This window comes from Dama dama, chromosome 6, assembly GCF_033118175.1.
Source record: "Dama dama isolate Ldn47 chromosome 6, ASM3311817v1, whole genome shotgun sequence".
NCBI lineage: Eukaryota > Metazoa > Chordata > Mammalia > Artiodactyla > Cervidae > Dama > Dama dama.
The window spans coordinates 16,873,160-16,885,323 of record NC_083686.1 but is presented as its reverse complement, the minus strand read 5'-3'; the positions used below and the strand labels follow the sequence as shown (position 1 = coordinate 16,885,323).

The 12,164-nt window shown below is 38.8% G+C and overlaps 1 non-coding gene across 1 annotated transcript; it reads left to right on the top strand.

The window, feature by feature from the left end:
• The first annotated feature begins 11,034 nt into the window (after positions 1–11,034).
• Positions 11,035–11,106, top strand: TRNAC-GCA (transfer RNA cysteine (anticodon GCA)). The gene has a single exon. It is a non-coding gene; the product is annotated as a tRNA-Cys (tRNA).
• The last annotated feature ends 1,058 nt before the right edge of the window (positions 11,107–12,164 follow it).

Below are 12,164 nucleotides of genomic sequence, written 5' to 3'. Positions count from 1 at the left end.
ACCAGAGATCAAATTGCCAATAGCCTCTGGATCATCAAAAACCAAGAGTTCCAGAAAACATCTATTTCTGCTTTATTGACTATGCCAAAGCCTTTGATTGTGTGGGTCACAGCAAATTGGAAAATTCTTAAAGAGATGGGGATACCAGACCACCTGACCTGCCTCCTGAGAAATCCATATGCAGGTCTGCAAGAAGCAACAGTTAGAACTGGACATGGAACAACAGACTGGTCCCAAATCAGGAAAGGAGTACGTCAAGGCTGTATACTGTCGGCCTGCTTATTTAACTTATATGCAGAGTACATCATGCAAAATGCCAGTCTGGATGAAGCACAAGCTGGAATCAAGATTGCTGGGAGAAATATCAATAACCTCAGATATGCAGATGACACCACTCATGTCTGAAAGTGAAGACGAACTAAAGAACCTCTTGATGAAAGTGAATGAGGAGAGTGAAAAAGTTGGCTTAAAGCTCAACATTCAGAAAACTAAGATTGTGGCATCTGGTCCAATCACTTCATGGCAAATAGATGGGGAAACAATGGAAAGAGTGCGAGACTTAATTTTTTTGGGCTCCAAAATCACTGCAGATGGTGACTACAGCCATAAAATTAAAAGACGCTTGCTCCTTGGAAGGAAATCTATGATCAACCCAGACAGCATATTAAAAAACAGAGATTACTTTGCCAGCAAAAAGTCTGCCTAGTCAAACTATGGTTTTTCCAGTAATCATGTATGGATGTGATAGTTGGACTATAAGGAAAGCTGAACACTGTAGAATTGATGCTTTTGAATTGTGGTTTTGGAGATGACTCTTGAGGGTCACTTGGACTGTAAGGAGAACCAACCAGTCTATCCTAAAGGAAATCATTCTTGAATATTCATTGGGAGGACTGATGCTGAAGCTGAAGCTCCAATACTTTGGCCACCTGATGCGAAGAACTGACTAACTAGAAAAGATCCTGATGCTGGGAAAGATTGAAGGTGGGAAGAGAAGGGGCTGACAGAGGATGAGGTGGTTGGATGGCACCACTGACTCAATGGACATGAGTTTGAGTAAGCTCCCGGAATTGGTGATGGACAGGGAAGCCCAGCATGCTGCAGTCCATGGGGTCGCAAAGAGTCTGACACGACTGAACGACTGAACTAACTTGACATCAGGTGGCCAGAGTATAAGAGCTTCAATTCCAGCGTGAGTCCTTCCAGTGACTATTCAGAGTTGATCTCCTTTAGGATTGATTGGTTTGATCTCTTTGCTGTCCAGGGGACTCTCAAGACCCTTTTTCAACATCACAGTTCGAAAGCATCAGTTCTTAGGTGCTCAGCCTTCTTTATGGTCCAACTGTGATATTCACACATGACTATTGAAAAAATCCTATTTTTGATGATACGGACTTTGTCGACAAGGTGATGTCTCTGCTTTTTAATACGCTATCATAGCTTTTCTTCCAAGGAGCAAGTGTCTTTCAACTTCATGGCTGCAGTCACTATCTGCAGTGTTTTTGGAACCCAAGGAAATAAAATCTGTCACTGCTTCCACTTTTCCCCTTTTATTTGCATAAAGTTATGAGGCCAGTTGCCATGGTCTTAGATATTTGAGTGTTTAGATTTAAGCCAGCTTTTTCACTCTCCTCTTTCACCCTCATCAAGATGGTCTTTATTTCATCTTCACTTTCTGCCATTAGAGTGTTATCGTCTGAATATCTGAGTTGTTGATTGAGTTGTATGATTCCTGTCTTTAAGTATCTTAGATTACAATAAGCTTAATGATAATCATCATCATTTAGGCCTATGACATAATATTATTTTGTAAGTAGAATACATTTCAAGAAGCACCTAGGTCTAACAGCCTGTATTCCCCGGGGGAGCAAAACATCAATTACATAAAAAATTTTAAAAATTCCAATAGTGTAATATTCTTTTTTACATTTAAAATAAAATCCCATGAGTCTGTTCTCTATGTCTACATCTCCAAAGCTGCCCTGCAATAGGTTCATCAGTACTGTCTTTCTAGATTCCATATATATGCGTTAGTATACAACACAGAGAACAGAATTACGGGCATGGGGATGGAGAGAGGAACGAGAGGGTGGAACGAATGGAGAGAGTAACGTGGAATCATATTGTTGTTGTTGTTGTTCAGTCACCCAGTTTTGTTTCTGACTGTTCGCGACCTCATGGACTGCAGCATGCCAGGCCTCCGTGTCCCTCACCATCTCCTGGAGTTTGCCCAAGTTCATGTTCATTGCATTGATGATACCATCCAGCCATCTCATCCTCTGATGCCCTCTTCTCCTTCTACCCTCAGTCTTTCCCAGCATCAGGGTCTTTTCTAGTGAGTTGTGTGTTTGCATAGGTGACAAAATATTGGAGATTCAGCTTCAGCATCAGTCCTTCCAGCGAGTATACAGGGTTGATTTCCTTTAAGACTGACTGGTTTGATCTCCTTGCAGTCCAAGGGATACACTCTAATGGAAACATATACACTACCATGGATAACAAACGTAGCCAATGGGGACTCGCTGTATGGCTCAGGAACATCAAACTGAGGCTCTATAAGAATCTCGAGGGGTTGGACGGGATAGGAGGTGAGAGGGAGATTTAAAAGGGAGCAGACATATGCATACCTATGGCTGATTCATGTTGACGTATGGCAGCAACCAACATAATGTTGTAAAGTAATTATCCTGCAATTAAAAATAAATAAATTAAAAAATCCCAGTCCAAGTTTCTTTAGTAAAGATGCTATCCTAATTGGCAGCCTGTCTGGAAGAAAACAAAAATCTTCTCTCCACAATATGTGTTAAAGTAAATTCCAGATGGAACAAAATTTAAAAAAAAAATATTAAAGAAAATAGGAAACATGGCAGAAATAAGATAGAAAACTTAAGAGCATAAAGAGAAGAAAGGCAAATGTAATTCATCATATAAAAATAAATATAACTTAATATAACAAAGGACACAAAATGATAGTGTGAAAAGAGCAGTAATGGAAATCACAGATCAAGGGTTATATCCATAGTATAAAAAGATTCCTATAACTTGTTACATATGCAAGTGCTCTTCTGCACTATACAACTAACATGTGCAGATTCCTGGAAAGTTTTCAAGTCTGTGTTTAATTAGCTCAGTGTGTGGAGGAGGTGTCTATCTCTCATACAGAGCAGGTTAGCTTCCTGTCTAGGCAAAATGCCAGGCAGGCTGGTACATTTTTTACAACATAATGAACAACTTACCTCCATTTTCTCTGATACCTAAAGCATATATTTTTGAACCTTGGCCAAAATTACAGTCTAGATACCACACAAATGCAGTTAGGGAAAACATTTTATGCTGACTAGAAAGCTGCTTTGAATAAAGTTCTTTTAAGACGTCTGATGTTTGAGAAAGAGTTCATTCTATTCTCTGGTGGAATTGTCAGGGAATAGCATTCCTAGGTTACGGTATCTCATCCTCATATTCTTTTATGTCTTTCTCTGTCTTTATTGAGTGGGTTATAATTGAAACCTGCATGCGAGCATCATTTCTGTGCCATTTATAAAGCTGTAATTGATTAAATGACACATTTATACAATGTCAGCCAGACTTTCTATTATAGAAAGGAAATGAATTAATTCCTAGTCCTATTTATTTCCAGAAATTATGTTGTTTTTGCTGGTGAATTTGTTTTTCTTTAAAAAAATTATTCTCACCAGGAAACTTTTTTTTTTATCAAACACAGTGCCCCAATCTGGAAATCAATTTCTTTCATAAATCCTGTAACAGCTAATCCCATTTATCGTTTTACATGGTCCATCTTTGGGCTTTGAATTTTTTTAAACTTGAACTCTCAAGTTCTACAATGTTTTTAATTTATAAAGTCATGCAAGTTATTTTGGGAGCAGAAAGCACACATCCCTCATCTTATATGCAGCAAAACTGATGCTCAGAAATGATAATTGGCAGGTCTATTGTTCTGTTGATTTAAAGTGAACCAGGGCCAGAGACCTAGTCCTTTGACTATGAGTATAGAGCTCATCCCAGGTTGCTATCTAACTTTCTGGTCAAACTTTTGTGAGCTATTATTCTTCCAGAATCAGGCGAATTGGAGACTAAGGTTTGACAGCAAATCTCAATTTCTAAGTGGGTCTTAAAAGGCATTTTTAATTTTTGAAAGGCAGTTCCTAATGTGTTTTGATGTCTTTTTAAAGGTATATAATAAGGGCAAATAGAAGTACATTTAGATTTCTAATTGTATTTTTATGATTTTGACTTTGAAAAACCCAAATATAATATATGCTTATAAATTATAATATATAGAATGTCACATAACATTTCTCTTAAAGTAACTCTAGAATCCTATTTTGTAAAGTGTTCCTAAAAAAAAGAAACACTGCTCAATATATAACCAGTGGAATATGTTTTAGGTTTTTCCTCTAACCTGTTTAGCTTCATCTCCACTTGATTCTCAGACTAAGAGTTTTTAAATGTGGCAGATATTCTCCAGATTTTCATTGTTCTTTATTGAAAACAACCAGTTTTCCATTATTTCCTTTTTAATGATACTGTATATCATGTTGCTATAACCACTGATATCTGGGTTACTAGTCTCCCAAAGGCTGTTTGCAGCTGTAGACAGCATTAGGCTGTAGACAGCCTTCAAATATTTGCCAAGTCGAAAAAGTATTTCCGTCTGAGGATTGCACAAAAGGAAGCTCTGCTTATCCATAGCTGCCAAATTGGCTGACCACTTCTCCCCAATACTTCCTACTGCAGCTGAAGAATGTGAACAGGTGCACCATTGCCTTTCCCTGAAGAAAAAAAAAAAAAAAACAACAACAAACTTTTCAACTAACATACATCACCAGTTACGCTAAAATAAACATTCTTGAAAAAACAAAGGCCAACTTATTGAGGTATATCTTTTTCTTTGTCTTGATCCCTTTGAAACTACTGGAAACTGTGTGGAAGAACTGAATGAGGACATTAGTGAAACACTGCCAAGTCCGCAGTGATTCATCATAACCCCCACCAAGGACGGTTTCTAGAGCTTCCCACAAGCCTGAATGGCTCCAGGTGGTTGCTATGGATACAGTGTTTTAGTTTAATACTGTGGTTCAGAGTTATGGGTGACAGCAGGTCACAGGTTTGTGGCAGGAATAGTGGCTACCTTTCCACTGCCAACCTCAGCTCAAGTGGCAGGTTTTCAGCTGTGAGATACATAAGGAAGGTGACATAAAGCCTTGCCTTTTTATTTGCTTTTGTTGTTCCAAGAGGTAGAAGATGTCTGTGCTTCTGCTCAATATTTCAAAAAGGTCATTTAGATGAGAGGATGTGTAGTTAATAGATCTGAGAAAAAAAAGTGAAAGTAAAATTCACTCAGTTGTGTCCGACTCGTTGCGACCCCATGGACTATAGCGTCTGTGGAATTCTCCAGGCCAGAATACTGGAGTGGGTAGCCTTTCTCTTCTCCAGGGATCTTCCCAACCCAGAAATTGAACCCAGGTCTCCTGCCTTGCAGGAAGATTCTTTACCGACCGGCTGAGTCACCAGGTGTGAAGTTGCTCAGTCGTGTCCGACTCTTTGCGACCCCATGGACTGTAGCCTACCAGGTTCCTCCGTCCAGGGGATTTTCCAGGCAAGAGGACTGGAGTGGGTTGCCATTTCCTCCTCCAGGAGATCGTCCCAAACCAGGGATTGAACCCGGGTCTCCCGCCTTATAGGAAGATGCTTTACCGTCTGAGCTACCAGGGAAGCTCGAGTCACAAGGGAAGCCCCCCACAAAAGAGAAAAAAATCACGAGGGATAAAGATTGGTCGGCAAGATTATAGAAGTAGGCAAATAGCGGGAGGAAGAAAAACATGTAAGCAATCATTAGTTACCTACGTTATACACAGTGTCAGCAGTGTCTGGGGCTTCCCTGGTGGCTCGGTGGTAAAGAATCCGCCCACCAGCATAGGAGGCACAACTGATGTGGGTTCAATCTGTGGGTCCGGAAGATCCCTTGAGGAAGGAAATGGCAACCCACTCCAGCATTCTTGCCTGGGAAATCCCATGGACGCAGAAGCCTGGTGGGCTACAGTCCGTGGGGTCACAAAAGACTTCGTGACCAGACAACAACAACAACAGTCAATAATGTCTATGTGTCAATCCCAATCGCCCAATTCTTTCCACCCCACCTTTCCCCCTTGGTATCTGTACATTTGTTCTCTGTGTCTGTGTCTCTGTTTCTGCTCTGCAAATAGAATCATCCATACCTTTCTCTAGATTCACATATGTGCATTAATATACAGTATTTGCTTTTCTCTTTCTGACTTACTTTGCTCTGTACCACACTCATCCATCCACATCTCTACAAATGACCCAGTTTTGTTTAATGGCTGAATAAAATTCCATTGCATTTATGTGGGAAGCCCGTACCACAAATTTATCCATTCCTATGTTGATAGACATTTAGATTGCTCACATGTCTGAGCTATTGTAAGTAGTGGGCAGGTTGAATTTAAGGGTCTCAGAGGTGAACAGTTTTTAGGCAGGTTAGGTAGGTCTAGGCACTGATCATCCAAATGTGGCAATGTAGCCCGAGGCACAGTTTCCTCCACACAGATATTCCAAATATTCTTGCCAAAGGGAGACCAGTATGATAGCTAAGGGGTAGTGGTATATGTAAGATGGAGATCAAAGTGAGACTTAACAAATGAAAAGGAAGAAGGTTTTCATGAGGACCAGAATCAGCCAGTGTATCTGAGATAAGAGGAACTTTAATGGTGGTATAAAAACATTACTCCAGGAAGAAATCTGTTGTGCTCTTCCAGTCATGTTGTGCATGAGCTTAAGTCTGGATTTCTAGGGATGGTTATTGCATTGCTACACCTCACTCTTTACAATGCCTTGAAGATTCATTTTATGTTACTGAGATACCAAGTTCTCTGTAAACTTTATTAGGTGATCTCTTTTTACCATTCATTGTGGAAAATTTAAAATAAAAACAGAAGAGAGAATAGTACAAAGAACCATCAACCACCTTCAACAATTACCAACACATGACCAATTTTATTTCAACTGTAATCTTTATATTCTCCGACCTGCCCCCTCCCCATGGAGTATGTTGAAGTAAACCTCAACATAATAGCCTATTATTTTATCTGCTAAAATTCAGTGTGTATTGTAAAAAATAAGAACCACTCATAACATCACATCCTGCAAAATTAACAGCCATTTCCTAATATCACTAAATATCCATTCAGTATCCAAATTTCTCTGATTATCTTATACATTTCTGTTTGTAGTTGGTTATTATTTGAATCAGGTCCCATACAAAGTCCACAAAGAGAGCACATATAAAACATATAAAGAACACATTAAGACTCTTTAACAACAGTTCTTCCAACCTATTTACTTTATTCCCCTTGCCATTTACTTGTTGAAGAAAACAAGTCACTTGTGTTTAGAATTTCCTACATCCTGGTTTTAGCTGGCAGCATCCCAGTATGTTACTTATCATGTACTTCTCACCCCTTGGCTTTTCTGTGAAAGAATGAGTGGGTCTAGAAGCTTGATCAGATTCACATTTGTTTCTGTAGCAAGAATATTTCATTACTGGTACTATGTGTTACTTATTGAACCACAGCAGAAAATTCATAATGTCTGGTTCTTTCTTGTTGTGATGATTGGTGGTTTCAGATGACCTCTGATGTACCATTTTGAATTCCCAAATAACCTTTCATCTAATTGTTTCAGTAGCCATTGATGGTTGTTGCATCGATTCGTTGTTTTATTAGGGTTGCAAAGGGGTTATATTCTCATCCTACCATCCCATCTGTATTTATATTACCTAGAATTTATCCACAGCGACATTCTAAAATATAGAAAATCATTTGTATGGGTAAGGCATCTATTTGACTTTTATTTGTTGGCTTAGTTGCTCAGTTGTGTCCAACTCTTTGCAACCCCATAGCCTATAGTCCACCAGGCTCCTCTGTCCATGGGATTTCCCAGGCAAGAATACTGGAGTGGGTTGCCAGTTCATTTTATTTATCTTGTTACAATTTTGAGGAAATTATTAAGCCCTCATCCTAGTATATCATAAGATATACACACAAATCAGAGAAGTGACATAATACGATGGGAAAACAAGGGGTCTAGACACATGAGGACCAAGGACCCTCATCTTGCCATCGTATGGTGTATTGTGGTTGGTTTGTATGTGTGACTTTTCTGATACATGCACTTCCTCTCTAGGCTAAAGAAACATTTTTAATTATGAAGTTCATGTTTCTATGGAGAAATTTAGCTCTTTTATTCCCATGATTTCTGGCATTATCAGGACCTCTATCTGCTGCTTTTATTGTTACATCCTTTCTTTGTTCTGATAAATATATTTGTAATTCCTCTTGCTGTTCATTCCATTACCTGTCATCTTCTGTTGTTTATTACAGAAAAGTCCACGGAACACCTGGCTCCCTTTTATAGAAATACATTTCCTATTTTGTGTCCTTTATCACACCCTTCAACTCAGCCAGTCCAGTGATAACCTCCTTTCACTGAGTGATCAAGTACTTATTTCTGAAAGAATACTTTATGTGTTTACCTACTGTCTTTTTTTCATTTGATTCTGCTCTTACTAGTTATGAGAATGGGAAGCTCATCCCTCTAGACTGTTTCCTCCTTAGTAAAACTGAGATCAATAAACCCAACTCTAGTGGTGTTCTGAAGATGAACAAAGATAATTTATGAGAAATCACTAATCAAAGTAACATATTAATCAAAGTAACATATTCTGATCTGACGAGTACTTAGTGAGCTCTCTTTACAGTAACTTCTGTGCTAAGTTCTAAGAATATGCCAACTAAAATAGACATGGGCTTTGCTCTTGTAGAAATCCAGTCTGATGGTGAATACCAACAGTCAAAATATAATTGCATTTATTTCATAGATTTTTCTGCAAAAATGCTGAATTTGACTCTTTTGTCTTTTCTGTTGGGCTTACCTTGTAGCTCAGTCAGTAAAAAATTTGCCTGCAACCCAGAGGTCCTGGGTTCGATTCCTGGGTCAGGAAGATCCCCTGGAGAAGGAAATGGCAACCCACTCCAGTATTCTTGCCTGGAGATTCTATTGGTGATTTATTTTTTTATGTCTTCCCACTTACTAGAAGTTGATGTTTAGTTCTAGTTCACTGCTATTTTCATTGTGCAGATGTCATCTTGGTTTTCTTTACTGGGTTCCAAAAGTTAATATAACACATAGTATTTCCTGTGGAACTTCCTAAGTATTACATATATAAGTATTATGTAGGGAAGCAGGGAATTTCTTTTGCATTCATGCATTCATCCAAAAAACAATGATACTAAAATAGGCAAAATGATTTCAGAGAAGATAGAAATGCTCAACCAATTTGTTTTTATAAGGCCACAGAATTGAGTTAATCAGAATTAGGCAATGCCTCTTCTGCATTTGACTGGCCATTATTGCCTGAAAATTGAATCAAATATTTGGATGAAAGATTTGGATTAATATGTCTGATTTAATATACTGATAATACATTAATAACTTGAGATAGACTGAACATGCTTTTTTAAAAACAGGGAATAGATTGACCATATTTTTAAAAATAATGTCCTTAAAAATACAACCGCTTGTAAAAGAATGAAACTAGAACACTTTCTAACACCATACACAAAAATAAACTGAAAATGGATTAAAGATCTAAACGTAAGACCAGAAACTATAAAACTCCTAGAGGAGAACATAGGCAAAACACTCTCCGACATAAATCACAGCAGGATCCTCTATGACCCACCTCCCAGAATATTGGAAATAAAAGCAAAAATAAACAAATGGGACCTAATGAAACTTAAAAGCTTTTGCACAACGAAATAAACTATAAGCAAGGTGAAAAGACAGCTTTCAGAATGGGAGAAAATAATAGCAAACGAAGCAACAGACAAAGGATTAATCTCAAAAGTATACAAGCAACTCCTGCAGCTCAATTCCAGAAAAATGAATGACTCAATCAAAAAATAGGCCAAAGAACTAAACAGACGTTTCTCCAAAGAAGACATACAGATGGCTAACAAACACATGAAAAGATGCTCAACATCACTCATTATCAGAGAAGTGCAAATCAAAACCACAATGAGGTACCATTACACACCAGTCAGGATGGCTGCTATCCAAAAGTCTACAAGCAATAAATGCTGGAGAGGGTGTGGAGAAAAGGGAACCCTCTTACACTGTTGGTGGGAATGCAAACTAGTACAGCCACTATGGAGAACAGTGTGGAGATTTCTTAAAAACCTGGAAATAGAACTGCCATATGACCCAGCAATCCCACTTCTGGGCATACACACCGAGGAAACCAGATCTGAAAGAGACACGTGCACCCCAATGTTCATCACAGCACTGTTTATAATAGCCAGGACATGGAAGCAACCTAGATGCCCATCAGCAGATGAATGGATAAGGAAGCTGTGGTACATATACACCATGGAATATTACTCAGCCATTAAAAAGAATTCATTTGAATCAGTTCTAATGAGATGGATGAAGCTGAAGCCCATTATACAGAGCGAAGTAAGCCAGAAAGATAAAGACCAATATAGTATACTAATGCATATATATGGAATTTAAAAAGATGGTAATGATAACCCTATATGCAAAACAGAAAAAGAGACACAGATGTACAGAACAGACTTTTGGACTCTGTGGGAGAAGGCGAGGGTGGGATGTTTTGAGAGAACAGCATCAAAACATGTATATTATCAAGGGTGAAACAGATCACCAGCCCAGGTTGGATGCATGAGACAAGTGCTCGGGGCTGGTGCACTGGGAAGACCCAGAGGGATGGGATGGGGAGAGAGGTGGGAGGGGGGATCGGGATGGGGAATACATGTAAATCCATGGCTGATTCATGTCAGTGTATGGCAAAAACCACTACAATACTGTAAAGTAATTAGCCTCCAACTAATAAAAATAAATGGAAAAAAAATAATAAAGGTCAAATAAGAGTTAAAAAAAATATATATATATATATATATATAGGTAGGACTATGGGCTTCCCTGGTGGCTCAGAGGATAAAGCGTCTGCCTGCAATGCAGGAGACCCAGGTTCAATCCCTGGGTTGGGAAGATCCCCTGGAGAAGGAAATGGCAACCCACTCCAGTATTCCTGCCTGGAGAATCCCATGGACAGAGGAGCCTGGCGGGCTACAGTCCATGGGGTCGCAAAGAGTCGGACACGACTGAGCGACTTCACTTCACTTCATGGGTTAAGAAAATTAATAGGGAATGTACTTGTAAGAACCAAACCATGACTTTCTGTTTGTGCCTTTATAAGCAGAGTTGTGCAGTACTTTTCCCACTATCCCACCCTTACTCCTATTTTCATTTAAAAGTGTTTATTAATTGACAGATATCTTAGACTTGCTCATTTTGTGCACTCAGTAACATATTCTTGTTAACGTGAGTTATTCTATAACCTACAGTTTAAAATGTCTAAATGTGTGTGTATGTGCATATGTGTTTAAGACATTCATTGAGATGATTCAGAAATCTAATTGCTGTTCTTATGAGCTAGTTGGATTCAAGTCATATCTTTTCATTGAATTCTTAGCTTTATTACATTTTTTGGTGGTGATCAAGGAGAGTATATAATCTCATTGATACTTTGCTTCTTTTACTCTTCTTTCATGATTTGGCAAGAATCCCTGGTAGCTCAGTTTGTAAAGAATCCGCCTGCAATGCAGGAGACCCTGGTCAGTTCCTGGGTTGGGAAGATCCCCTGGAGAAGGAAAAGGCTACCCACTCCAGTGTTCTGGCCTGGAGAATTCCATGGACTGTGTAGTCCATGGGGTCGCAAAGAGTCGGACATGACTGAGTGACTTTCACTTTTTCACTTTATTTCCTTTTAACTTTATCATAACTTTGTCATGATATTCTCTTAATATTTAGCTTCCAAGAATGAGGTAGTCAAATATGTTATTCTTCTCAGTTATTTTTTCCCTTTCTGTTTGAGGGCTATATTCCTTGACCCCACTGATATCGGATTTGGTCAATTGACTTGCTGAGCCAATGGAATGCAAGTGGAGGTAACATTTAAGAGCCATCATGTAGTTCTCCATTATAGGCATACCTCAGTTTATTGCGCTTCACTTTATTGTGCTTCTTACAAATTGAAGACTGTGGCA